The sequence below is a fragment of the Pinus tabuliformis genome, chromosome 6 (assembly GCF_031772625.1).
Source record: "Pinus tabuliformis cultivar Carrire ecotype Pingquan chromosome 6, CPIR1, whole genome shotgun sequence".
NCBI lineage: Eukaryota > Viridiplantae > Streptophyta > Pinopsida > Pinales > Pinaceae > Pinus > Pinus tabuliformis.
In genome coordinates this window covers 814,289,819-814,317,148 of record NC_142292.1, presented here as the reverse complement: position 1 = coordinate 814,317,148, position 27,330 = coordinate 814,289,819, and positions in this window count along the sequence as shown.

The following is a 27,330-nucleotide window of genomic DNA, read 5'->3' as shown; positions in this document are numbered from 1 at the left end:
TTTCTATATCATATTAATCACTGCAACAATGACCATACTTGCATTTCTTTGACTTCTTAGATGTTTTTAAATGTTGCTCCTTATGTGATGGGTTTCTCATCCTCATTTTATATGCAGTGAAATTTCCTTGAACTCGTCGATTTTCATATTCTCCAAATCCCTTAATTCTTCTATGGCAAAGGCCTTGGCATCAAAAGGTAGAGGAAGCGACCTCAAAATTTTTTGAACAACAAACGTTTCTTTAACTTCTTGACCAAATCCTTTGAGAATTAACCACTTCATCTAATCGAAGAAAATAAGTGGCAACATCTTCTTCATAATTCATTTTCGGACTTTTAAATCATCTTTGGAAATTTGAAGCTTTGCCTTATTTACTTTGCTATATCCTTCATAGTTTCTTACAAGCTTGTCCCACATCTCTTTAGTTGATTCACACTACATGAATTTAACAAATTTTGAATCTAGCAAGCCACTTAAAATGGGGTTCATAGATTTTGCATTAGAGACATAATCCTTTCTCCCATTTTGATCAATTGGAGGACAGGATGGGACCTTATCCCCATTTGTAACAGACTGCGAAACTTCATCACCAAGAGACACCAAGTGTGTTCTCATTCTTATCTTCCAAAAGACAAAAATTGTTCTATCAAAGAAAGGAATTTTGATTGATACTTCTCTACTAGCCATGGTCCTCGATAAGATCTTCTTAAAACTGTTAGAATGTTCTTGAAAAGTCTTGCTCTAAAACTAGTTGTTGGAAATACTAAGAGGGGGGTGAATAAGTATTTCATTACTTTGGCAATTTTTTCACTTAGTTAATTTGGAAACTGAGTTCACATCACATAATCAATCATCCACAATGTATGAACACATAGATTACAATGCAAATCAAAATTTGAAGAAGAAATACTTGTAAACAATATTTAATTTATTGTAATCTCTTATGAGAATGTCAATCCTCTGTAAGCACCAACTTATAAAAACTCCAAGCTCCAACATGTCAAGAAGATGAGGACACCAATCCTCAGTAAGCACCAACTTACAGTAATTGCAGGCTCCAACCTGAACTCAACGTTCAATGCACCAGAACATGGAATTCAAATCAGGCATGAACTAAATCTTCAAATATCAAAACTCGACCTTCAAATAGAAAAACGCGTCCCCTAAAACTCACCCTTCAAACAACAAAACTCATCCCTAAAATGTAGTCTTCAGAACAATAGTAAACCCCGAAAAAAAAAAAAAATTAGAAAAAAAAAAAAAAAAGACCTTAAACATACCAAAAACCCTTCAAAAGATGTGCCAAAACCCTTCCACAAAAAATTGCTTCAACTTGGTTTCACTTCACTTCTTCTTAGTTCATGAGGTATGAACTTCGGACCTGCTCTTTTGCCCTTCAAAAAATAGAACCAAATTCTTGAGTCAAATAGTTAGAAATTCTCTTTCTCGTGCTTATTTATAGTGCCTTTAGATGCTAGGGAAAGGCTGGCTTGTCCACTAGCTAGGTTGATTGGTGCAATAGGAAGAATGTATAGTGAATGTTAAAAATTCATTTCTCCTCAACCATGAGGAGTTAGAAGGCGTGCCATATATCATTGGAAATATCTTAGAATAAGCTTTCCAACCATCTATCTTATATTTCAATTTGAACTAGGTAATTAGAGTAAAAATTCCTTCAAAGATAGGGTATCCAAATATATCTCCTCATTTAGTAGGGGAATTTTGAGGTTTAAAATGGGCCTCCTAAGAAAAATGTACAACCAAAATAAACTTTATAAGAACCAGTAGGATTCAAGATGATGATGTCAACCATGGGGGATGATTCACCATTGTTGGAGTAAAAAAGTAAAAAGATTAAAAAATAATAAAACTACTTTTTCAACTCAAAGTTTCAACTTAGCTCCCTAAGGTTTTACTCAAATTTTGAGTGGGAGTACTTGTTGGATGCAAAATTTAATTCCTCATCCAAGGAGTAACCATGTTGCATATTTTCAATAGACCATGCTACAAGAAAAATGTGAAATACATGAAAACACTTCATGTATTTCACATTTTTCTTGTAGCATGGTCTATTGAAAATATGCAACATGGTTACTCCTTGGATGAGGAATCAAATTCTGCATCCAACGAGTGTTGTCACTCGAAATTTGAGTAATTCCATAGGGAGATAAGTTGAAAACACGAGTTGAAAAAATAGTTTTTCCTTTTTCCCTCTAAAATTTGATGATGTAATCTAATCTTATTTTATTATTTCCACTATTATTTTATAATTTCCTTAGGAGGCCCATTTTAGACCTCAAAACTCCCTTAATGCCTGTGGAATTAGAGGGAGTGCCATATATCATTGGAAAGGTCTCGGAATATGCTATTTGACTATGTAATTTCCTCTTTCAATTGGACAGCCTTTGACATCAATAACAACCATTTTCAATAGTGCACGAGGTTAAACGCTCCAAATTTCTGAATCTTCGACCCCAAACTAGAGGATTTTAGTTTTATTCCATTAGTGAAGCTTTAGATCTAACACAAACTGACCCTTCTAGGCACCAAATTCTTTCTTCCCCATTCCATAACATCAATAAATTCATATGGTAACTATGTAAATCCATTTTGGATTAATCGAAGTTAAAAATAAAGGTCATTATTTGAACAATTGGGTGAGTCGCTAAAGTAGACTCTTATGGCTTTGCTATGAAGAATAAATCATTACAAGGATTGGATGAACTAATAAAGCCAATTCTCACAACTTTGATATGAAGAATAAATAATTGCAACATTACACTATCACAAACTCGTGGACCACACACACACACACACACATATATATGGATGATGGGGAAGTTGTTAGTTTTTTAGTAGCAACGTGTTGTTGCACAAATTTTCCAGGCAGCGTGACAAAGCTCAGATCGGGGGTTGTCACCCTAATCTCCGATCTCTCCATTTAAGTCGTCTCCCTGAAGCTGGCTAAGGGGGGTAGACCCTATGGAATAAAAGAAGACCAACTAGTAATTCGCTGGGTTGGGAGACATAGCATGGGAAAACAAGCACTTAATCAATTTTAGAATTTGATTAGATCTTTAAATGCTTTAGACCATTGCCTTGTGGAGTTAATGAAAACCAAGTAATGAATTCGTTGTTGTTGCTTATGAAGTAATTTAACAATTGCTTGCAAATACTTACAAAATATCGAGCATAATATAATCCAAGCAATGATTAATTTCAATAGATGCGTAATGTTTTAGCAAATAAATTTCAAAAGATTAAATTCTTCAAAAAAAACCATGAAATTTTAAATGCTAACTAACTCATAAAATGATTCACCACTTTTCAATAGCTAATATTTAAATAAACATTTGAGCGCATTTAACTATAGAAAAGTGGAACATAGATACCACAAAAGACACCAAAATGAATTTTCAATTTTTAGTTAATCTTTATATATATATATTGAAAATTCTAAGTTTAAAAATAAAACAAAACTAAAATCTAAATAGATAGTATTTAAATCTAAATGAAAATAAAAATCTAAACCATAAAACAAAATTCTGAATAAAAGCCTAAGGATTAACTTTTTATGGCTTTTTATATATATATTTTTATTTTTTTATTTTTATATTTTTTATTCAACAAAATGAATCTAATTCTAAATGAAAATCAAACTTATATAATTTTTTTTTTTCAATTTTTTTTTTTTTTTTTTTTTTTTTTTTAACACATACCTAAAAATAATACGCTAATCTAAAACTAAAATAATCTAAAGCCAAACCTAAACGAAAAAAAATCTAAATTAACTAAGCTAACACTAAGTCCTAACTACAATAACATACATCCAACGCATATGACTAGATACAACCCTAAGCTAAACTAAATAACAAAATCGAACTTGTATAGATGAAAGTCGAATTATCATATTTGTCTTACAAGACGACAGCTGCATGAGGGAACCGAGCAACTGGACGACAGAGGGGATGAGGCAGCGTGAAGCAACAGCTACTAGAATGAGCTTGGAGCATCGGATGGAAGAAGGGATGCAGATGGGGATGAAAGAATGGCAGACGGAGACGTGGAAAATCAACGGTTCGATGATGAGGGGTTTGCGTGGAGAGAAAATGAAATACGCAGGTGGCTCGAAGGGCAATGATGGCTGCGTGGAGGAGTCAGAAGCTTGAATGGATGCTGCGATGAAGGTTTGGTAGCGTGAGGGCTGAGGGATCGAGGGATTTGCTGAGCAGTATGGTAGCGTGGAGCTGGAATACCGATTGGCAGAAGGCGAAGGATGAACTGACAACGAGGCAGAGGTATAGATGTGCGGATTATGAGGGTCGAGGGGAAAAAATCGCAGGTTTGGCAGCGTAGATGGACGGGTATGCAGGTGAGGGACGGGAAGAGGGCATCTCGACAATGGAGCGATGGGAAGAAGCCTGTGTAGAGTGTGCGTAGACAGCAAGGACAGATGCAAGGAAATGAACGTGGGTGCGAGTGCTTGCTGCGGATAATGTGAAGAAAGGAAAACACTGGTTGGACGCAGAGAAAAGGTGACTGCGTGGTGGCAAGACAATGTTTGAAGGGGGAGTGCAGGTGTATGGCAGCGTGAGGAGAAAAATGTGAGAGAAGAAGTTGATAGATAGGGAGTTGAGCAGTGTGTGAAAGGTTGGGCAAGCCACAGGAGCTGAGCAGCGTTTGGAGATGTCTGCACAGAGGTTTGGCAGCAATCCAGCCTGCTAAAAAAAAATTCGAAAATTTTTTCCTGCAACAAAAATAAACCCCGAGCAGCAGAACTGTACACTTGCAAAAAAGTGGTTTTGAAGCAAATATTGCTGCTAGAGCTGATCCTGAGGCCAGATCTTACCCTCCAGGGCCTAGATCTGGCTTCAAGATTGAATCTCATCTTCAGATCTGCAACCTGCAATGATAAAAACAAGCACCCAGAAAAATATATGCAGGAATGAAACTAAAAACCCTAAAAGCCAGCTAAATAATTACAATATTCACAATTTAAAAGCTCTAAATAGCTAGATTTGTCAGTATGCCAAAAAATATTTTTTAAAGATTTTGAATATAAGATGACATGCTTCAAAAAACCCTTCATGCATTCACCAGAAAATTTCAAATGATAAGCCTGGATCAAAACTTGCAAGGCTCTTCAGGAAATGCAATATGGGAGTTGGCTGATTCAACCAAGAACTTCTTCGAACGCCCGTTAATCTAAAAAAGAGGATTTCTTGCACAACTTAATTCAACCATTAACAAAGAGGGAGAAAACGATACTAAAATTCGGATCTAATGGAGATACCTGCCATCATATTCAGAAATTTAACTACCATTCAAACCCTAGCGACTAAAGAAGATACCTGTGTTTAAAATCACTCTTCATCAAGCTATCATCAATGGTTGAAAATAAATTTACGCAGTAAAAATAAAACATCTTACAGCACTTCCAAAAGAGTAACACTAGCAAGATTTCAACCCCAAAGTCTTTCTTTATTGCACATAAAAAATGACTACAAGAGAGCTTTCTTTAGCACACGACTCTAAGATCGAATGATCTCAAATGACCCCTGACACCCTATTTAAAGGAAAATTTCCCAACGGCTAGTTCGAGTGATCCATGTCAAAGTGATCTCGACTGTCGATGAGGATCAAAATCTCTTTTAATCTCATCCGTCAAAATTTTAAATGCATTTTAATATATTAAAAATTAAAATTTGCATTTACTTCCCTAAAACTTTGACTTATTATTATTTTATTTAAAAAATATATATATTTATTTTTTATTTTATTTTATTATTATTTTTTAATTTTTATTAGTTTTATTAGACCATCGAACTTAGCCTTTGGAAAAAAACACCTAGGACCTAGGACCTATGAGGGGATAAAACATTTTCTAACCCTCAAGGCACTTTACATCATGATTTTTACATTTTTACATCTCAAGGGGGGAAACCCATTTGACATAGACCCTCATAGACCACCCAGTTCTGCGACACAAATATAATCTAGTAGATCAAGCAATTTATAATAACCTAACCACATAATTAGGATTATTTCCAAATTACTTTTACATAGACTCGGAGCACACTAGGATTCACCTAAGATTCTAATGACAAAATCCATTCCAGCTTTGGGGTTAGGCTGAAGGAAAACTCTGCCAACCATGGGTCGGTGAGACAAAAAACCTTCCGGAACGTAGATCATCACTAGAAGATTAGGTTTATCTAGGCAAATACATACATGACACAAATCTGCTAAGATTATTTACAATTTATTAATATACAGATTGGGTTTACAACATAACATGATGGGGCTGATGATGATAGTCAAATGGCATAGACATGTCGATCAAGCGCTACCCCTTTTGCAAAAAAAGGGGGTGTACTGCTATGGGTAGTTGACATGTAGTGGTCAACACAACGAATAGGTGTTCTAGTCTCTATGGTGTCTATGAGACTAAAGAACACATTTTTCTCCAATACCCATAAAAGGTTTCGCAAGAAACACCCTAATTAGATTAATTAGCCAATTATTAATTATTTCTCTAAGTCTAACTTAGGAAAATTGGTTAATTAAATCAGACTAATTGAGAAAAATCGATTTTTCTCTATAGACTTTTGAAACAGTCACTTGATGGGGTTAAGATGATCTTAGGCATCGATTGTGATTAGATCGTGGTCGTTTGTCGCTCAACGAGAGATTATAAGAGAAAGTCGATGGGACATAATAGATCATTCAAGCAATTCGACTTACCCAATTGCAACGATTAGCAAGGGCGCAATTGAAGTAGAGGGAGACACTAGTCGCAATGGTTTCAATAGAGAATTTGGGAAAGGATTTCTAGAGGAGATTTCCACAGTGAATTCCAGTTTCCAGGAACAGGAAAGAGATTAATTTTATCTGTAGAAGAGGAGGTTGAATTCGATAGTGCGAGTAGCCAAATAGCCAATGCGAGTGACAGAGAGGAGTTCGTTTCAGTGTGCCAGTGTCGGATCTATCACCCGGAGGCAAAACAAGTGGGTCAAGGGAAATGATGGAGGTAGTTTTACTTGCAGGGACATTTTCCCAGAGGTTGAGCGAATTTTCCATAGGAGCTAGTGCGCATTTCCAGTCACTTGTGTGAGTTGTTGGGAGGAGGTTGGAATAGGCTAAGGGAGGCCAAAATTATTTTTGCAAAGGAAACTTGTGTTTCCAGATTATTTTTCTAGTGGAGAAAATTATATGTCAGAGCTTTGCCAGTGAGAGGAAAGCATTTGTATTTCTCAAATCGCTGGATATTAATAATAAAACCCTCATATATTCAACTGGTTTCCCCACATTGGAGTTTTTCCAAGGACTGTTGTCCAAAAATACCAGTGTCCAATTTTTATCTGTGTGCATTATTTTCTCAGTTTTATATTTTATTTGCGAATATTGTAGTAGTGAATTAATCGTTATTTGCCGAATTAATTCTATAAAGACAAATAATCTCCAGTAGATAGAAGAATAAATTTTTAGTTACTTCAATCAAGGAAATTATACATGGTTTCAAAGAAGATCTACATGCAGAGAGTTTGCAGGAGTAAATCAATGTAGGGCAAAGCAAGAGAAGAGCACAAGGGTTTAACCTAGTTTAATTTCTCCAATCTATTTAGGTTTCGTAGATTTCTAGAGATGGCAATAGCAGGATTAAGAGATCAGGACAGGTTGGATGGAGCTTCAAACTTTGGCGTTTGGAAGGAAAAAATATTATTCCTTTTGGATGAGTATGGTCTGAAGCAGTATGCAGAGAACGTGATTGTTGTACTGATAGATCCACAGCAATAGACCACCTATAAAAAGGAGAATGCCAAAATGAGAAGGATGATCCTTGATGGAGTCAAGGACCACATTGTTCCACATATCGCATAAAAAGGGACAACAAAGGAGATGTGGGATTCCATTGTAAAATTGTCCTAGGATCCTTCAGAAAACATGAAAATGATTCTTAAGGAGAATTTGAGGCTCATCAAGATGCATAAGGGTGAAGACGTGACTTCCTACCTCACTAGAGTTCGACTTGCCAAGGACGAATTGGTTGCAGTAAGAGACAAGCCAAGTGACGATGAGCTAGTGCGCATAGCACTGAATGGGTTCTCAAAGGAATGGAGTATCTCCATCCAAGTGCTTTCTAGGAAAGACAAACTTCCAGATTGGGATCGCCTGTGGAGTGATTTCACTCATGAGGCATTGAGGCTCAATTTATTCAATGTCACCAGTGGCAACGGCAAGCACCGAAGGTGGAGAAGGGGTAGGAAAATGTCACCCTAGCAGGGAAGGGGAAGGCGAAGAAGGGTCCTAGTAAGGGGCAAGGCTCAAAAGGAGAAAAGAAGAAGATGTACCTATCAAAGATCAAATGTTTTGGTTGAGGTCAATATGGTCACTATGTCAGTCAATGTCCTAACCAAAAGAAGGACAAGAAGGGGAAGCAGACAACAATTTTAACAAACATTGAGGATTTTCCTTCTAGTTTGGAAGACGAATTCTCTCCCATAGCTTCCCTCTCTAGATCTACATCCATGGGTGTCTCGTATATCAACACTGGAGCGTTAGCACATATGACGGGAGTTAAAGAATATTTCTCTAGTTATAAGCAAGAGTAGAAGAACTTCCATATACAAATGGGAAAGAAGACTAAATGTACCAGTTGGGAGAGGTACCATCAGCATTCAGAGGGAGTCAAGCAAGAGTACCAATGTCACAAATGTGCTACATGTGTCAGCTTTAGGCATGAATCTGATTTCAATTTCTACACTACAGGACAAGGAATATGATTTTTATTTCGTGGGGTAGAAGAGGTACATAAAACACCATAGCTGGAAGAAAGCCAAATAGATTGGGGTTCAAAGAAAAAAGTTGTAAAAGTTGTGGTTTGATTCTCCAAAGGCACTGATCAGCCATAGCAACAGTGGCAGAGACTTGGGAGAGTTGTGGCATAAGAGGATGAGGCATTTACACCATGGAGCACTCAAATTGCTCAGAGATGCTATAGAAATGGTTCTAGAATTGAGGATGGAACATGATGACATATGTAGGGGGTGTGTACTTGGGAATTTCACAAAGGCAATGTTCTCAAGGAGTGATAGTAGATCCAGTGATGTGTTGCAATTAGTACATCCAGATATTTGCGTCCCGAAGTACACCAGATCTCTCAGAGGGTACGATTATTTTGTGACCTTCATAGATGGCTTCTCCAAGAAAACTTGGATCTAATTTTTGAAGAAAAAAGATGATTTCTTCAGTCGCTTCCAAGAGTTTAAGGCTCTTGTAGAGAACATGACAGGAAAAAGGATCAAGGTGCTTCATACGGACAATGGAGTTGAGTATACAGATAAAGACTTCACGGGGTTTTATGTGAAGGATGGCATTAGGAGAGAGTGAGAAGCTCTATACAATCCACAGTAGAATGGGGTTACAAAGTGGAAAAACAGAACAATTGTTGGGGCAGCAAAGGCAATGTTATATGACCAAGATATGCCCAAGTTTCTATGGGAAAAGGTGTGTATCACAGCAGTGTACATACTGAATAGGGTTCCTCACAGAGCGTTGGGGAAGATAACACCAAAGGAGGGCTTCACAAGGAAGAAGCTAGAGGTCGAACACTTCTGGATCTTTGGAAGCATAGTATACTGTCATGTTTCAGATGACAGTTGCACAAAACTGGATCAAACTGCAGAGAAGGGCTACTTGGTTATAGCGAAATGTCCAAGGCATACAAGATCTATATTCGTGGTAGCACGAGGATCATTGTGAGACGGGACATGAAGTTCCAAGAGGAGAAGTTCTTCAAGAGTTCTCACCAGTTGTCAGTAGATGATCAGAATGGGCCAACAGAGGCTCCAAGGGTTGAGCAACAGTCGTAGGGACAACAGAGTACTAGTACCATTGCTAGCATGAGCATTAGCTCAAGTGCAGGAGGTCCTGTGATTTCAAAACAGACGGTGCAATAATGGCAGGATGAGCAGCTTGGTGCTCCAACTACCACCAGCATAAGAAAAAGAAAATAGGTGCTCTAGATATTGATGGATGTGCGGGAGTTCTTGGGAGCTCCTAGATCGAGCACTAGAGAGCACAAACAACCAAATAGGTACAAGGCATTGGTGACATAGGTCATCAACAGGAAGCCTTCCAGTTATGATGAGGTTGCACAACATCAAGTGTGGTAGGATGCCATGGTGGAGTATAACTCCATCATGATCAACAATGTATGGGATGTCGTGCCTAGACTTATAGATAGGTCAGTTGTAAGCTCTCGATGGATCTACAAGATCAAGTATGTTGCAGATGGCAACATGAAGAAGTATAAGGCTAGGTTTTGTGGTAAAGGGGTATGTGCAAAAGGAAGGCACATATTATGAGGAGACCTTTGCTCCAATAGCCAAATATACCTCTATTTGGGCGGTGATCTCATTAGCAACGTAGGTGGGATGGTAGATTTACCAAATGGACATAAAGACTGCATTCTTGAACAAGGTTATAGAGGAGGAGGTGTATATCGAACAGTAAGAGGGTTTTGAGGTGCATGAGAGAGACACACATGTGTGTAGGCTGAAGAGGGCCCTATATGGGCTCGAACAAGCTCCCAAGGCATGGTATGGTTAGATAGACAGCTACTTGCAGTAGATGGGCTTTGTGAACAGAAAAGCAGATTCCCCTCTACTATCTGATGGTAGGAGGCGAGCCACACATATTGGTATTATATGTGGATGATCTCTTCTTGACAAGGTCATCAGGGCTCATAGAGGAATACAAGAGGGACTTGGTGTTAATTTTAGATAACAATGGTATGTTCTATGCTTGCAAAAATTACTTCAATGTCCTTTTATTAGCCCAATGATAATTTCCACTTAATTTCCAATAGCAATCACATAAACCATTAATGACATAGATAGTAATTGTAGATAGAACATAAATAATAAAATGTAGAAGACAAGCCAAGACAAGAGAACACCAGTGTTTGGCTCAAGCCAGGGAAAAACCCTAAGATGGGGAAAACCCTTGATCAATTCTTCTTATTATAAATATCAAATGTTTAACAGAGAGAGAGTACAATAATACAATGTCAAAGTCAAAGTATCAACAGTTTTTCACCTTCAGCTTGTTCTGTACCTAGTTCGGTGCTACAACCTACACCCAGTTTGGTACTTTCAGCGAGTTCGGTACTTTCGGTTCTACACCCAGTTCGATACTTTCAGTTCTGCACCCAATTCAATATATTTGGTTTTGCACCCAATTTGGTACTTTCGATTATGCACCCAGATCGATACTTTCGGTTCTACACCTAGTTCGGTACTTCTGGTTTTTCACCCAATTCAGTACTTTTGACTAGTTCCATACTTTCAATTCTGCACCCAGTTCAATACTTTCGTCCAGTTCGGTACCTTCACTAGAAACTTCAGATATATCAAAAAGAGAGAGAGATAGAAGTGTGTTAAGTGATGATGATGCCAAATGAGGGTGGAAGTATCTCTTATTTATATGAATCAATGAGGGTCAAAAGACATGTTTGTTAGGCTTCATGAGCCTACATGATGATGTGGTCAACCTTGAAATTTGCACACGTGTGGGCTTCACTTCAAAAACATATTTCCCCTTGTTCGAATTTAGTGATCTTTATGTCAATTTTGGTCCTCTCGAAAGGAGTAATTCAATGCAATAATTATCTCCATAAAATGAGTTGTCCAAAGTGGAATTTGGCTCTAATTTCCAATTTTAACACTCCCTCTCAACTAGGGAGAATTCCACCTGCCAATATCAAACCATTGATCATCATGTCATCCTATCATGATGAACCATCTTTGCATCTCATCTCAACTTTGTTGAACATTGATATAGATAATGAAGAAGAATCGATCAAGAGTGATTTAGAATACCTTGCCACTCTCCACTAACAAAAGTCAGTCCACATGACTAGGGGTGGAACCCCAATCGGACTTGATCTCAGATCAAGTTTTTGAACATCATACACCCTATATATATATATATATATATATATATATATATATGGAGTACGACAGTACACGATGCGTCCATCTGTAGTGCTATGGTCCCTATCCTCTTTTCCCAACTCATTGGCCAGATGAGAGGTACTTCCCAAGGATCCCAGACTACATGGGTAAAATGTATGTTGGGGCATTCGTAGGAGAAGGTGAACCTCTCATCCTATGCATATATCATCAGCTATATGGGAAGGTAAACCACTCACCCTATGCTCTCATATATCATCATGGGGTATCATAGGGGAAGGTGAACCACTCACCCTGTACACAACATACCTATAGGGGAAGGTGAACCACTCACCCTATGGTTGCGTATAGCTCCAAGAAGTACCCCGGGCCCCTAGGAGCTCCCAGAGCTCAATGTCCAACTCAAGCAGGACCCTCATGGGAGGGTCCTCCCACAACTTCCAACCTCTCTCAGAATGTTAAGAACTTGACCTTCCCCAAGGGCTTGGTGAGGATGTCAGCAACCTTCTCATCAATTCTGATGTGTTGGAGCCTTATTGCTCCCCATTGTGCCATATACCGTATAAAGTGGTACCTAATATCAATACGATTGGAGCGGTCGTGGAACACGATATTTTTTGAAAGGAAAATCCCACTTTGGTTATTACAATAGATAACAGTGGTATCCAACACATGCTCAAATAGCTCACTGAAGAGCTTCCCCAACCAAACAGCTTCACAATAGGTCATACTAGCAGCAATATATTCGGGCTTGGCAGTGATTAAAGCAACCGATTTATGCTTCCTGCTCATCCAATAAATTGAAGCAGATCCCAATGGGAAGCAACATCCCGACATGCTCTTTCTATCCACCACACTGTCAGCTCAGGTAGCATCAGAATATCCATGTAGCGTAAAATTCCTGACATTGTATCTCAATCCATAGTTGATAGTGCCACGAAGATATCTTAAGAGATTCTTAGCAGCAACTCAATGTATGTGATAAGGCTCAACCATAAATTGACTCAAAGTATTTACAGTGAAGCATATGTTCGGATGGGAGTTTACCAAGAACATCAGGGCCCCCACAAGTTGTCTCTACTCGAAAGGGTTTGTCAATTTGGGCCAATAGCGTTTCCACATAGCTTCTTGAAGTTGAGTTCCATCGAAGTAGACACAAACTTGCATTCCACCATCCCACATCTCTTTAAAATCTTCACAGTATATTTTCCTTGAGAAAGGAGATTCTCGCCTGGCTTATGCCAGACCTCCAGGCTTAGGAAGTAATGCATCATTCCTAGTTCCTTCATCTCAAACTCGGAAGTCAACTCCCTCTTGCATTGATAAATGAGAGGGTATGCACTGGTCAAAAAGAGATCATCAACATAAAGGACCAAAATAAGGGGCATGTCCTTTTAAACCTTGAAGTATAGATTTGGATCAACATAGCTTCTTGTAAATCCCAACTTCATAGGATAATTTTCAATCCTTTCATACCAAGCCTTAGGGGCTTGCTTCCACCCATAGAGGGTCGTCTTCAATCAGGAGACACGTGTCCTTCTATCTTGAAATTTTAACCCCTGAGGTTGTTCTAACTTCCTCCTTAAGTGAGCCATGCAAAAAAGCAATTTTGACGTCCATTTAATGTAGGCTCCATCCTTGATTGGCAGCGAGAGAAATAATAGATTGGATAGTGGTATATCGAGCTACTGGTGCAAATGTTTCGTCATAGTCCACTCCTCATTTTTGAGAGTAGCGACGAGCTACGAACTTAGCCTTATATTTTTCAGCACTCTCAACAGCTTCATGTTTAATTTTGTAAATCCATTTAGAGGTGACCACAAACTTGTCCTTGGATCTAGGCACTACATCCCAGACATCATTCTTCATGATTGATTAATATTCTTCATTCATTGCATCTTTCCATACTTGGTGCTTTACATCTTCTTCGAACGTCCAAGGTTCAACTTGAACAATAGTATTCATGGTAGCCAAGTACACTTGATACATGTTCGACTTCATACTTTCACAAAATGTCCCTCTTGGAGTAGTATGTCTTTCAGCATCTTCGAGAGTGTCCTTGAGCCATAAGGGTCTTTTCCTTGAGGTAGAGAGATCACCAAGAGGTGGATCAATAGGATCCATCGTGCATAGGCTCATATGTCAAAGGTTCATCTTGTTTTTTCGAAACGTCGTCATCATCCTTTCTCTTCAAGAAATATGTAACGAATAAAATATATATATATATATATATATATATATATATATAAATAATGTAAAATAATATAAATGATAATAAGCATAAATAATTATTAGTTAACTAGTAATTAGGTTGGAGAGGCATGTCTAATAGGACATGACTCTTCATGAAGAGACACTTGCTTGATATATAAGCAAGCCTCTCGTTCTTATTTGTAAATCATTCATTCATTCATATTCATTTTATTTAATATAATATTTATATCCTAAATGGATATCTTGACATTCCAAGTTTTTTGGAGTAATTAATCTATCGAAGGAATTTTGTTCGCTTCATTTGGTATCAGAGCTACGTTTGGCTAATCACTAGGCCTTTGGCTATCAACCTATCATCAAGCTTGTTGCTGTCATAATTGAAGTGTTTCGCCACACATTGGGAGATTCTCCATTTTTTACGTCTTTGGCCATTTGCAAAAAAAAATTAAAAATAATAAAGAATAAAGAAGAAGGGTATATAAAAAAAAGAAAGGAAAGGAAATAATATATTCTGAATAAACAAAAAAAAGTGAAAAAAATATCTATATATATATATATATATATATATATATAGATATATATATATATAAGGTTTTGCATCATTGATAAAAAGTGCATAATAAATAGAAGCGAGAATCTTTTCAAGTATATTTAAAGACTTTTTACGTGGAGAACATTAACCAAGGTTTTAGAAACAACCCATGGTAATTTCCCATGGTATTTTAGAAACCAATGGTAATTGCCCGTGGTTTTATAAACCAGTGGTAAGTTTTACATTTTATGTGGAGAACATTCACCGAGGTTTTAGAGACACCCCATGGTAATTGCCCATGGTATTTTAAAAGTAAAAGATATTTTGATAAACATTGGAGAAAAAAGGTGTGATCTAAATAATTTTAATCGTTCAAATCTAAAGATTGCGACCGTACCAAGAGTCACGTCTCATCCAAATTTTCTGAGAAAAAAAAATATTATTATAATTATAAATAGATACTATATAAGCCTTGTATAGTTACATATCAAAGGAAAAGTGGGTCTCAAAAAAGTATATATAAATTTTATATAATTATAATTTTATAATATATATAAATTAAAATTATATAATATATATAATTTATAATTATATATATTAAAAAAATTATTATTATATAAAAATTTTATTAGAGTGAACAAAAGAAGAAGAAAAAGAAGAGAATATTTGAAATATATATATATATATATATATTAGATTTTTATAAGAGAGAAGTGGAAATATATTTTATAGATTAAAAAAAAAGAGCGATATATATATAAAATAAAAAGAGAGTTATATATATATATATATATATATATATATATATATATATATCCGAAGTTCATCTTAACAAAGTAAAAATGGAGACCGTTAACGATAAAGAAATTGAGTGTAGTCCAAAAATGAGAGATGAAAGGTTTCCTAAAACCTTTGGTAAATATGTTGATACATTATTTCAAATCAAAGGATCGCTCGCGGGAAGGGACATCATAAACTTATCTATCCTGCTGAAAAAAGTAATTATGTTAGTCCTAAATGTGCTAAATTCCTGAATCAAATATAGTTGAAACAAATATTTTTGGTAAACAATATGATATAAGCAATTTACATCTAAATATTGGAGATTATACTTTTACCTCAAAATTCACCGTGAAAACCTTACGTTTTGACGATAGTGACATTGTTTTGGGGTTACCTTGGATGGAAACTCTAGATTCCTTTATTTTAAATACAAAGAAGAAGTTTTTAACATTTTCTTACAAGAAGAAGAAAATAACGCTCCAAGAGTTTACACTAAAACCAAATTCAGTAACACCAGAAGATATCTCAGATATTTCAAAAGTAATGTTTCAAGAAGGTAAAATGGTATTACAAAATATGCAAAAAGAAATTGACAAAATCAATGTTGACAAAAATGAAGAAGTTTCTTGATTTAAAAACCATAGCGAAAAATTACTGTCGCAAATTAAGAAACTTAAGAAGGATAAGAAGTCATTAGAAAACAAGGAACAACAACTTATTGAGAAAGAAGCATCAAATGTAGGAATTCAAGTTGATGAAAAAACAACAAATACCGATTGAGTGAATATGACAACTTAAGAAGACAAGTCAGTTAAAGAAACGACACACTTAGATGTTGCAGTTTAGACAATGGACATCCCAAATGAATGTTCCATAACCAATTCAACAACATCTTCACTAGAAGAAAATCTAAAAACTTTATATCGGCATCCGAATCATAAGAATAGACAAATCAACCAATGTGTATCAAGACCATTCAAACCATAGACAACAAATTAATGTTTCAGAGAATAATGACATAACATCAATCCAGTCTTATGCTAACAAGTCATTACAAAATTCCAGTGATCCGAATACTATACAGAAGATTAATCTGGGATGGTCTGATCCCTTCTCAGTGCGACAATTTTGTATGTCACTAAGAAGATCATATCAACTTGTATCGATAAGGATGACTATTCCGAGACAGAAAGACTTTCAAAGCTGAAAAAGAGATCAAGCCTTTTTCATCGACAAGCTTTGAGGACAAAGATTTTTTAGGAAGGAGGCAATGTAACGAATAAAATATATATAAATAATGTAAAATAATATAAATGATAATAAGCATAAATAATTATTAGTTAACTAGTAATTAGGTTGAAGAGGCATGTCTAATAGGGCATGACTCTTCATGAAGAGACACTTCCCTGATATATAAGCAAGCCTCTCGTTTTTATTTGTAAATCATTCATTCATTCTTATTCATTTTATTTAATATAATATTTATATCCTAAATGGATATATTGACATTCCAAGTCTTTTGGATTAATTAATCTATCGAAGGTACTTTGTTCGCTTCAAAATAGATCCATGTTTTGCAGGAGAAGTCATCCACATAGATTGCATAGTATAGGTATCCTCCTAATGAAGTTATGGGCAAAATACCAAATAGGTCAAAATGGACCAATTGAAGAATATTGGTTGCCTTGTTTTCACTAGAAGGGAATGGTCCCTTTGTATGTTTCTAAACTGCACAACTCTGACAAACTCCTTCATGGTTCATATTAAACTCGGGCATACCTGTGACCATCTTTCTCACCCCAGGTAAGGCTTTGTAACATAAGTGGGAAGATCTTCGGTGCCATAATTAACATTGAAGAGAAGTATCACTTTCCAAAGATCCCAAAGGACTTCCACCAACTTGATAGAGACCATCAACCCTAAATCCAAGCGTAAATGCATATTTAGGGTTTCTATGCCAAATATGTACCATTCCATCATGAATGCTACCTTGAAGCCTTTATCTTCCATCGCATAAATAGACACCAAGTTCTTCTACTTTGTGTAGATGTATGGTTTGACCTTTATTCAAGTGAAGAGTGATAGTTCCTATCCCTTTCACGGGGTAGGTGGCATTATCTGCAAGTATGATCTTTAGATTATTCTTCTTCTCAATCAAATTTGAGAGGGACTCCTTGTATCTAGTGAAGTTCCTTGTTGATCCACTATCAATCAACCAATAATCCAAAGTATCCGAAGGAGAGGCAGTAGATAGAGAAGAAATAAGATAAAACTCCTCTTGTTTTTCTACAACATTACATTCATCATACCTAGCATTTCTTGTCCTTTTGGGAGGTCGACCATTTCAATTTTGAGCAACAGGAGAATTCCTCTTTCCTCTGTTGTTGAACTTGTTGTTCCTTTGATTTCCGTTGCCTTTGAAATTATTATTGTTGTTTTCATCATCCCTTGTAGAATTCTTCTTGTGAGGGCACTCTTTAGCATAGTGGTCGAACATGTTGCAATTGAAGCACCTTCCTTTTCTTCCTCCTTTGAATCCCTTCTTAGATCCTTGACCCTGTCTCCTTAGACCAACATCATTCTTCCTTTTCGCATGAGTGGAGAAGGCAATAGGTGCATTTCCATTGGAGGACTTATCTCTCTCCATCATCCTTGCTTCTCTTGAGTGCATCTAGCCAATAACTCATCAAAACTAGGTTTCATGTCATTGCTGAGAATGGTGGTGACAAATACATCCCATGGTCTTGGAAGACCTACAAGAGTAATGAGAGTGAGCTCCTTGTCAGAAATAACTTCTCCAATAGATAGCTAGTCATTCTTGATTTGACTTATTCTCATAAAGTAAGATTGGATAGACTTCTCTTTATTCATTCGATATCCTTCAACTTGTTTTTGAGAAAGAGGATTTTATTTGCATTGTCACTTTGAACATCCCAACCAACTTATCATATATTTCCTAAGAAGTTCCCAAATCAGAAATATAGGTAACCAAATGTTGTTGAATGGAGTCAATCAAAATTTTATTTTCTTTGACCTCACCTTTTCTATACTTTGTCTCCGTAGCAGCAAGTGCATTTGAAGGAAGCTCCACCACTTTTCTCTGCACATAATCCAACACTTCATGCTCCTCCAAAGTCAGGTCCACAGTCATCGTCCATGCATGATAGCCAAATTTTTCATTTAGCTTGTCCTCAGTCTTGAAGTAAGATGTAGAGGCCATGGAGACTTGTCCAATAATCTTCATCCAACAAGTCTCTTAGTGATTTCTTTTTTCTTTTGCTTGGGCTTTGTCTTCACCTTAGCTCTAAAACCATGTGAATTTTAGATAAAAAATGGTATGTTCTATTCTTGCAACAATTACTGCAATGTCCTTTTATTAGCCCACTATTAATTTCCACTTAATTTCCAAAAGCAATCACATAAATCATTAATCACGTTGACAGTAATTGTAGATAAAACATAAATAATAAAATGTAGAAGACAATCCAAGATAAGGGAATACTAGTATTTGGCTCAAGTCAGGGAAAAACGCCAAGATGGGGAAGCCCTTGATCAATTCTTTTTATTATAAATATCAAATGTTCAGCAGAGAGAGAGAGTACAATAATACAAATTCAAAGTATCAACAATTATGCATCTTCATCATGTTCTATACCCAGTTTGGTACTACAGCTCTTTTGAAAAGTGTAGCTAGGATCAGTCTTCATAATGACATGTAATTGTGACTTTTGTAAATGATGTAATAAAGGAAATAAAATTATTTTTGTAAGCCTTGCTTCTTGGGTTTCATGACAAAGTGATTTTATTTTAGATGGCTCCCATTGAGAGCCTTAGGATTTGTAATTAAGGTCAAATAATTAATTTCATGTATGAAGGGCTCTTCTTAGGCATATGTAAAATGTATATGAGTCAATCTAGTGTCTAGAAAGCCCTCCAAAAGACAAGCATAGTCCTCTTGACTTGGTGTCAGCCTACAATATAAAGTAATAACTTAAGTCGGCTCACCTGAAGTGTCACAACAATTCAAATGGTCATGTCGGCTTGAATACATGGACAAACCACTATATATAAAAGGCTAGGCTCTTCGCATAAACATAGAGAAGGACCTTTTGAATTTCGGAAGAAGAAAAAAAAATCGGTTACCTCTATTTCAATGAAGGAAATAAGGGAATTTTGGATCCCTCTTATCTAGAGATGATAGTAACAACGAATAAGAAGTTTTGTCAAAGGAGAAACTACAAGTGGAATTTCGGTGGCCTCTCGCTGTGATTTCAGAAAACAAGAACATTAAATAATTTGGATAACTCCATTCAGTTGACCTAGTGCAGTGACATTGTCTCGGTGTTGAGGAGAGTCTATTGTCTGGAAGATAAGAAGATTGTGTTTTGAATCAAGTTATGTTTAGAAACCTCGGTGTTGTCACAGGAAGAAGGATCTAGTCACAGTCTCAATGATGTTGCAATTCGTACATGCTTCCAGTACAGTGATATTACAATGATGGATTTTGGATTGCTATCTCAGTGAAGGTTTCTAGTGATGTAGCCTCAGTAGTGGAAGAAGAATCTAGAAGTCAGAAGTAGAAGAGGACTTGTGTATTTATCATGGAGTGGCTAATAGGTTAAGGGTCTTGGCCTTGGCATTCATCAATTGGAATCTCTAGAAGAAGAATTTGTGATGTTTTTCCTCTCAAAGAGTGAGAGGTTTTTGCCCTGCCTCATAGCCTACATGTTGTGTCTTTTGTCTATTTATGTTCTTGTATTGGTTACTGTTTGATGAAGAACACTAATAATTTTACGTAAATATGATCCTAATCTAATCAAGTAAAAAGCATTCACAAGCAGTCACCATAGAAGAGAAATCAACTAATTCTAATGCCCTAGATTTCTCAACATGGTATCAGAGGTAAGGTGTTGAAGTCAAAGGATGGGCATCTAATCAAAGAGACACTCAAAGATCGAGTTTCAAGAAAGGCATCAAAGCAAGTCGAAGGTTATCAAAGCAAAAGATGAAGATATACATTGAAGGATAAAACCCTAGATCAAAGAAGCGGTCTACAACAACAAAAGTTTTTGGATCCTCTAGTCATCATCAAGTTATCTACAAAAGGTAGCTCAAAGAACGTTAAAGACGAAGATCAAATCATTTTAAATAAATTTGAAACCCTAGAAGAAAATTTGATTTGCACTCATCCACTACTGAAGAAGTCGAAATATCTTGAAGACTAGAAGGCATTGTCATCATCTTCAAGGTTATAAAGCAAGCAAGGATCCTCTCCTTGTCCTTGAAGAAGTTCATCCGAGGAAGCAGCAAATCATCCTCATCAAAAGGAGCAACCTTCTCTATTGAAGAAAGGCTTTTTCATTTGGAAGAAGATCATCCAAGAGGGAGCACTAATACATCTTCTTCAACCATCATCAAAGTGATCAAGATGAAGATTTCATCTTCACTTGTCAAGTAAGTATATTTTATTCTTTAATCAATTTGGTAAAATTAATTCGTGTTTGCAAGGAGATCTATAAGTTGGAAGGGTCATCAAAGTTCCTTGCATGAAAAAGGAGGATAGATATAATCCTTGAAGAAAGTGAAGTCATTGAACATATCAATGGAAAGGTCTCCTCTGAATTCATGAAAATGGATTCTTATGAAAGGTTCCCTCATATAGCAATATTGAAGACATCAAAGATATGTATATGATAAAATCGTAAGAATATTCTCTAAATATGTGGTAAAGAAGGTGACATGACTTAGATATGATCTACACAAAATCGAAGATATCACAGAATGAAGGGATATCTTCATAAGATCTCAACTACGAGATATGGGAGAGATGATAAGAAGATAATCATCATTGATCTATAATGCACTAGCTGATAAGCAAGGTAACAAATGTCCATGGGGATAATAAAGTTACCTCAGTCGACAACTTGTGGTTTCTGTGCACCTTGAATTCAATGTTGGATCAGGATCATGAGACCTGAAATGACTTATCATTGAATGATCTGATATTGGTTGGGCTAGATCTGATTGCTTACACATGTTTTATTCTTTAAATGTCATGATCTGGGTATGTCTGAAGTCTGGAATAGTAGCGAAGTTGTAAGTTTGTATTTACAGATCTATATGTTGGTTCGCCTTGGTGAAGGCGTGTATACACGCTGGTTAGAAGCTTCCAAGTAGCGTATGCAAAATAAAAGCCTATTATTCAGAAATGATTGATCTATCTAATCAGTGCTACTGGTTTACTGTTGTCTGTCAATGATGTCTTCTTAGATCTGAAAGTAGAACTGAATGCATAAGGAGATTGAGTCTGATTGATTGATTGATTAAGTGAGAAGGGTGATCTTTGTTGCTGACTGTTTAGATCTCTGTAATTTGACAATAGATGTTCAAAATATTACTAGTTGTTACAGATTTGATTCATAAGTTTTTATGATTCAGTAGTTTTGGAGGTATATGCAGATTTGGTTAAAGGAAGTAGCGTATACACGCAGGTTGGGTTCATTAAAGTAGCATATGCATTTTGATATATGATTTTTGAGGTTGCATTTGGTTTTTAATGATGATGCAGGTTTCTAGGTTCATCACAATGTTATGGTGACAGTTATATGACTATTTAGATTGACTGATTGTTGGTTAATGCAGTTATTATTATAGAGTTTGAGCTTCAAAGTTTCTGATGGGTTCAGTGTGAAAATTTGATGAAACGAGACCTTCATATTGTGTAATTGTGTATCAGGAGCATCTAGGATGAAAATTTATGAAACATGGTTCTTAAAGGAAGAAAGAAGGTCGTAGCCTTCTGTAGGTCGGCACCTACATACTAGTAAACATATCAGCTAGTACAAGAGCTAGAGGGTTATAGCTCCCTTCCAGTAGAAGCTGGAGAATAAGAAAAGGTTGTAGCCTTCTGCGGGTGGGTTCTTGCATACTGGTATGAGTTTGCACCAGTGCAAGATTGTAAACAGATTTCCTTTATATTAAAAATAAGACAGAGACAATATCATCAGGTGGTTTTTCTCCTGCATTGCGTTTCCACCTTAAATCTTGGTGTTCATATGTATTTCTTATGTGTGAAGATTTATTATGTTATTACTACACATAGTTACTGTATAATAAAGTACTGATGCACTGATTAAATATCAACACATGATGAATTAACTAAATCATAAGTTCTCTGGGTATACGTTGGTTTCCTTAATCATAGTTGTGTGCACACGCAAGTTCACTTCACTGAAGTAGCGTATATAAATCTGATTGTGAAATGAAAAATTATTGAATTGTAAATACTGATTCACTCCCCCCTCTGTCTCCCCCCTCTTAGTGTTATTTTTAACAATTGATATCAGAGCAAGTCCTTTAGAAGAAGCTTGATTGCTTAAAGGGAGATATTTCAAGATGAACAATCATGAAAGCATGGGATCTATCAGACCACCAATCTTCAATGTGAAAAACTTAGTATACTGGAAAATAAGAAGCAGAGCCTATCTTCAGTCGCTTGGAGCCAATGTTTGGGAAATTGTGGAAGGAGGATACCAATTTCCAATCGCAATACCTACAGATACAGTGGGTAAGAAGTTATACGAAACTAGTGCCAAAGAAGTCAATACTTTATTGGGAAGTCTGTCAGAATCAGAATTTGTCAAAGTCATAATCATTCAGAGCTACGAAGGAGACTCCCAAGTAAAACGTGCTAAGCTCCAAACTCTCAGAATACAATATGAAACTCTCAAAATGCATAGTGATGAAAGTATTGCTAGTTACTTTTTACGAGTAGATGAGATTGTAAATTGTATGAAGAATTTGGGTGAAGAAATAAAGGAGGCTACTTTAGTAGAGAAAATCTTGAGATCTTTGTCTTCTAAATTTGAGTCAAAAGTATCTGCCATAGAAGAAAAGTAGGATCTTCAATCTATTACTGTTGTTCAACTTCATGGAATTTTAACTTCCTTTGAAATGAGGAAAGGAGGTCCATCAGATATTAGGGAAGCCGCTTTCAAAGCTTCAGCAAAGGGAAAAGAAAAGGAAGATCTCAATGAATCAGGATATATTTAAGAAGAAGAAGATGAGGTAAACTTTGTCAAGAAGCTTCAACGGGGTTCCAGAAGATTCAAAGGTAAACTACCATTCAAATGTTTTTTTTTGTGGTAGAGTTGGCCATTATGCTGCAAAATGTCCTCACAAAGATAATCATGAAAAAGGAAAGGAGTCTACAAAAGGCAATAGGAAACAGGTTGTTAATATAAAAAGTGACTATACCGATGAAGATCGTGATGGATTATCTAATAGTGATGAAAGATGAAACTAAACAAGATTATAAACTACTCATGGCTTATGATAATGATGATTTTTTGGATGCCTTAGAAGAGGAAGACTTTCTTGAAGAAATCACTAAACTCAAAATCCATTTGGAAGAAAAGAATATGATCATAGACACTTTGACACATCAAATCACTAAAAGAGAAAATGAAAATGAAAAACTAGAATGTGAAGTTGTGCGTCTAAGAAAATAACTTGAGAAGGCAAAATCTCTTAATCTTAGATTTGCTAAAGGATCAGAAACTTTAAATGAAATCATCAAGGTTCAGCGTTCTCCTCTTATAAAGACCGGTCTTGGATATACTGAAGAATCATCCCAATCACAAAAGTCGTCAGCCACCACCAGAAGCTATCTTGATGCAACAAAGACCAATGAACAATATATCAATCGCCAGCAAAAACCTAAAAGTGCTACTCAGGTAATCATGCCCATTTTACTCCAAGGGTGAACATCAATAGAAGCATCAACCAAAAGGTAAACAATACCAAAAGATTTTATGATCACAAAAACTTCTTTAATGGACAATGTTTTTCATGCCATAACTTTGGGCATAAGGTTGCTCAATGTGTTGCTTACAAAACTATCATGACTAGAGAAGCACGAAATCAAAGGAGCGTAACAGGAATAAAAGCAAATTCTTATAATAACTTTTCTCCTCTTGAAGATGAAATTGAATGTTCATTTTGCAATAATTTTGGTCATGAAGAATTTGAATGCAAGAGCAAATTTCGGCCAACAATTCAAAAGGAGCAAACATCATCAAATTCCAAGGTATGGAGAAAGAAGGAATTTCAATCAGAAAGATGTGGCATAGCTCTGTTTGCAGAAGGACAAGAAAATCAATGGTACATTGACAACGGATGCTCTAAACACATGACAGGTGATAAAGATAAACTTCATTCATATAATTTTTTAGAAAAGGAAAACAATGTCTCATTTGGAAATGACACACTAGTTGTCATTAAAGGTAAAGGTTCTGTTTATTTGAAAGAAAAGGTTAAAGCTAGAAATGTCATGTATGTTGATGGTTTAAAACATAACTTGTTGAGTGTCAATCAAATGTGTGATCAAGGAAATGAAGTTTTGTTTCGATCAAACGGATGTGTGGTTCGTGAACTTGATACAGGAAAGACCGTAATCAAAGGAAAAAGAACTCCAAGCAATTTATATATACTAAAAGGAGGACAAAAAAATGTTATCTAAGCAAAACATATGAAAATTGGTTATGGCACAGAAGGTTGGGGCATCTAAGCTTTTCTCAAATAAGAAAAGCATGCAGGCTCAAGGCGGTTCATGATCTTCTAGATATCAGCATCCTAGAAAATACCATCTGCAAACCATGTCAAGTCAGTAAGCAAACCAGAGTTCATTTCAATGAGAAAGGAAGGTCAACAAGTAAGCCTCTTGAACTCATCCATACTGATTTGTGTGGGCCAACAAGGAAAAATTCACCTCGTGGAGAAGAATACTTCATTTTATTCATTGATGATTTTTCTAAAATGTGTTGGATAGGTCTACTAAAGCATAAAGATGAAGCATTTGAAAAGTTTAAAGCCTTCAAAGATTTAGTTGAAAATGAATCAGATCAAAAAATCAAATGTCTCAGATCTGATCGAGGGGGAGAATTCATATCAGATGAATTTTTTTATTTTTGTGAACAACATGGAATAAAAAGACAGTTCTCTGTTGCCAGAACTCCTCAACAAAATGGCATAGTGGAAAGAATGAACAGAACAGTGCAACAAATGGCTCGAGCTATGCTTGATGAATCTGAAACTCCTACCACTTTATGGGGTGAAGCTACATTTACTTCCGTGACTATTCTCAACAAAGCTAATGTTTGGGTAAATAGTGATCAAACTCCATATGAACTTTGGTGTGGTAAGCCTCCAACTGTAAAACACTTTAGAGTTTTTGGAAACAAATGTTTCATCAAAAAGACTGATGAAAAACTTGGTAAGTTTGAACCCAAAGCAGACAAACGAATTATTCTTGGTTATTCATCTATAAGTAAAGGATACAAATGTTATAACAATAGACTTCGGAAAATTGTTGAATGTATTGATGCAGTAATTGATGAAGAATGTAGAAATCTGGAACAGATGAAGTCAACAAAGGATGATGACAATGAGGAAGATGGTGAATGCTTTCCCATATGAAATCAAAATGATCTAGAGGAAGAAACCAATGAAGCATTAGAAGAAGATAAAATTGACAGGGAAAAGACTCCATCCAGATATGTTCAAAAGAATCATCCAGAATCTCAAATTCTAGGAGGGAAAAGGTTTGGAGTACAGACAAGAAGAACTCTTACAGGAACTTCTAGTTATCTAGCATTACTATCCTCCATAGAACCACAGAGTGTTAATGAAGCTAGTAAAGATGAATGTTGGGTTAAAGCAATGAATGAATAACTTGACCAAATTGAAAAAAATGATACTTGGAAACTAGTTTCTAGACCTCTTCATAAAAATGTTATAGGAACAAAATGGATATTCAAGAATAAAATGAACGAGAATGGAGATATTATTAGAAACAAAGCAAGACTTGTTTGTAAAGGGTATACTCAACAAGAAGTTATAGACTTTGAAGAAACATTTGCACATGTTGCCAGACTTGAAGCCATAAGAATGTTTCTTGCTCTTTCAAGTTTTCGGAAATTCAAAGTTTATCAAATGCATGTAAAAACTGCATTTCTTAATGGAGAGTTAGAAGAAGAAGTTTATATTGAATAACCATAAGGATTCATTCTTGGAAATGATGCAAAGCTTGTATGCAAGCTCAAAAAGGCTCTTTATGGACCGAAACAAGCTCTAAGGGCTTGGTATTATCGCCTTGACAAATATCTACAACAACAAGGGTTCATAAAAGGATCTGCAGACAACGACTTATACACCAGGATAGAGAATGAAAACTACTAATTATTGTTGTTTATGTTGGCGATATCATCTTTGGCACCAATGAAGAATCTATGAGTCAGAACTTTACTTCCGTTATGCATCAAGAATTTGAAATGTCATTACTTGGTGAACTAACTTATTTTCTTGGTCTACAGGTAAAACAAACAAAAGATGGCATTTTTCTGTCACAAACTAAATATCTCAAGCATATTATGAAGAAGTACGGAATGGAAGATTCTAAACCAGTATGTACTCCAATGGTAACAAGATGCAGCCTCAGTTCTAACGATGAATCACCTACAGCATATCAACCAGTATAGAGATCTATGATTGGAAGTCTGCTTTATCTAACAAGGACCAGACCTGATATCATGCATGAAGTGGGAATTGTTGGAATGTTCCAAGCAAATTCAAAGGAATCACATCTTCAGGCTATAAAAAGAATATTCAAATATCTTCAAGGAACTCAAGACTTTGGTCTATGGTATCCTAAAGATACAGATCTTACTCTTCATGCATATACAGATGCAGATTGGGCAGGAAATGTTGATGATCGAAAAAGCACTAGTGGAGGTGCATTCTATATGGGATCATGGTTAGTATCTTGGT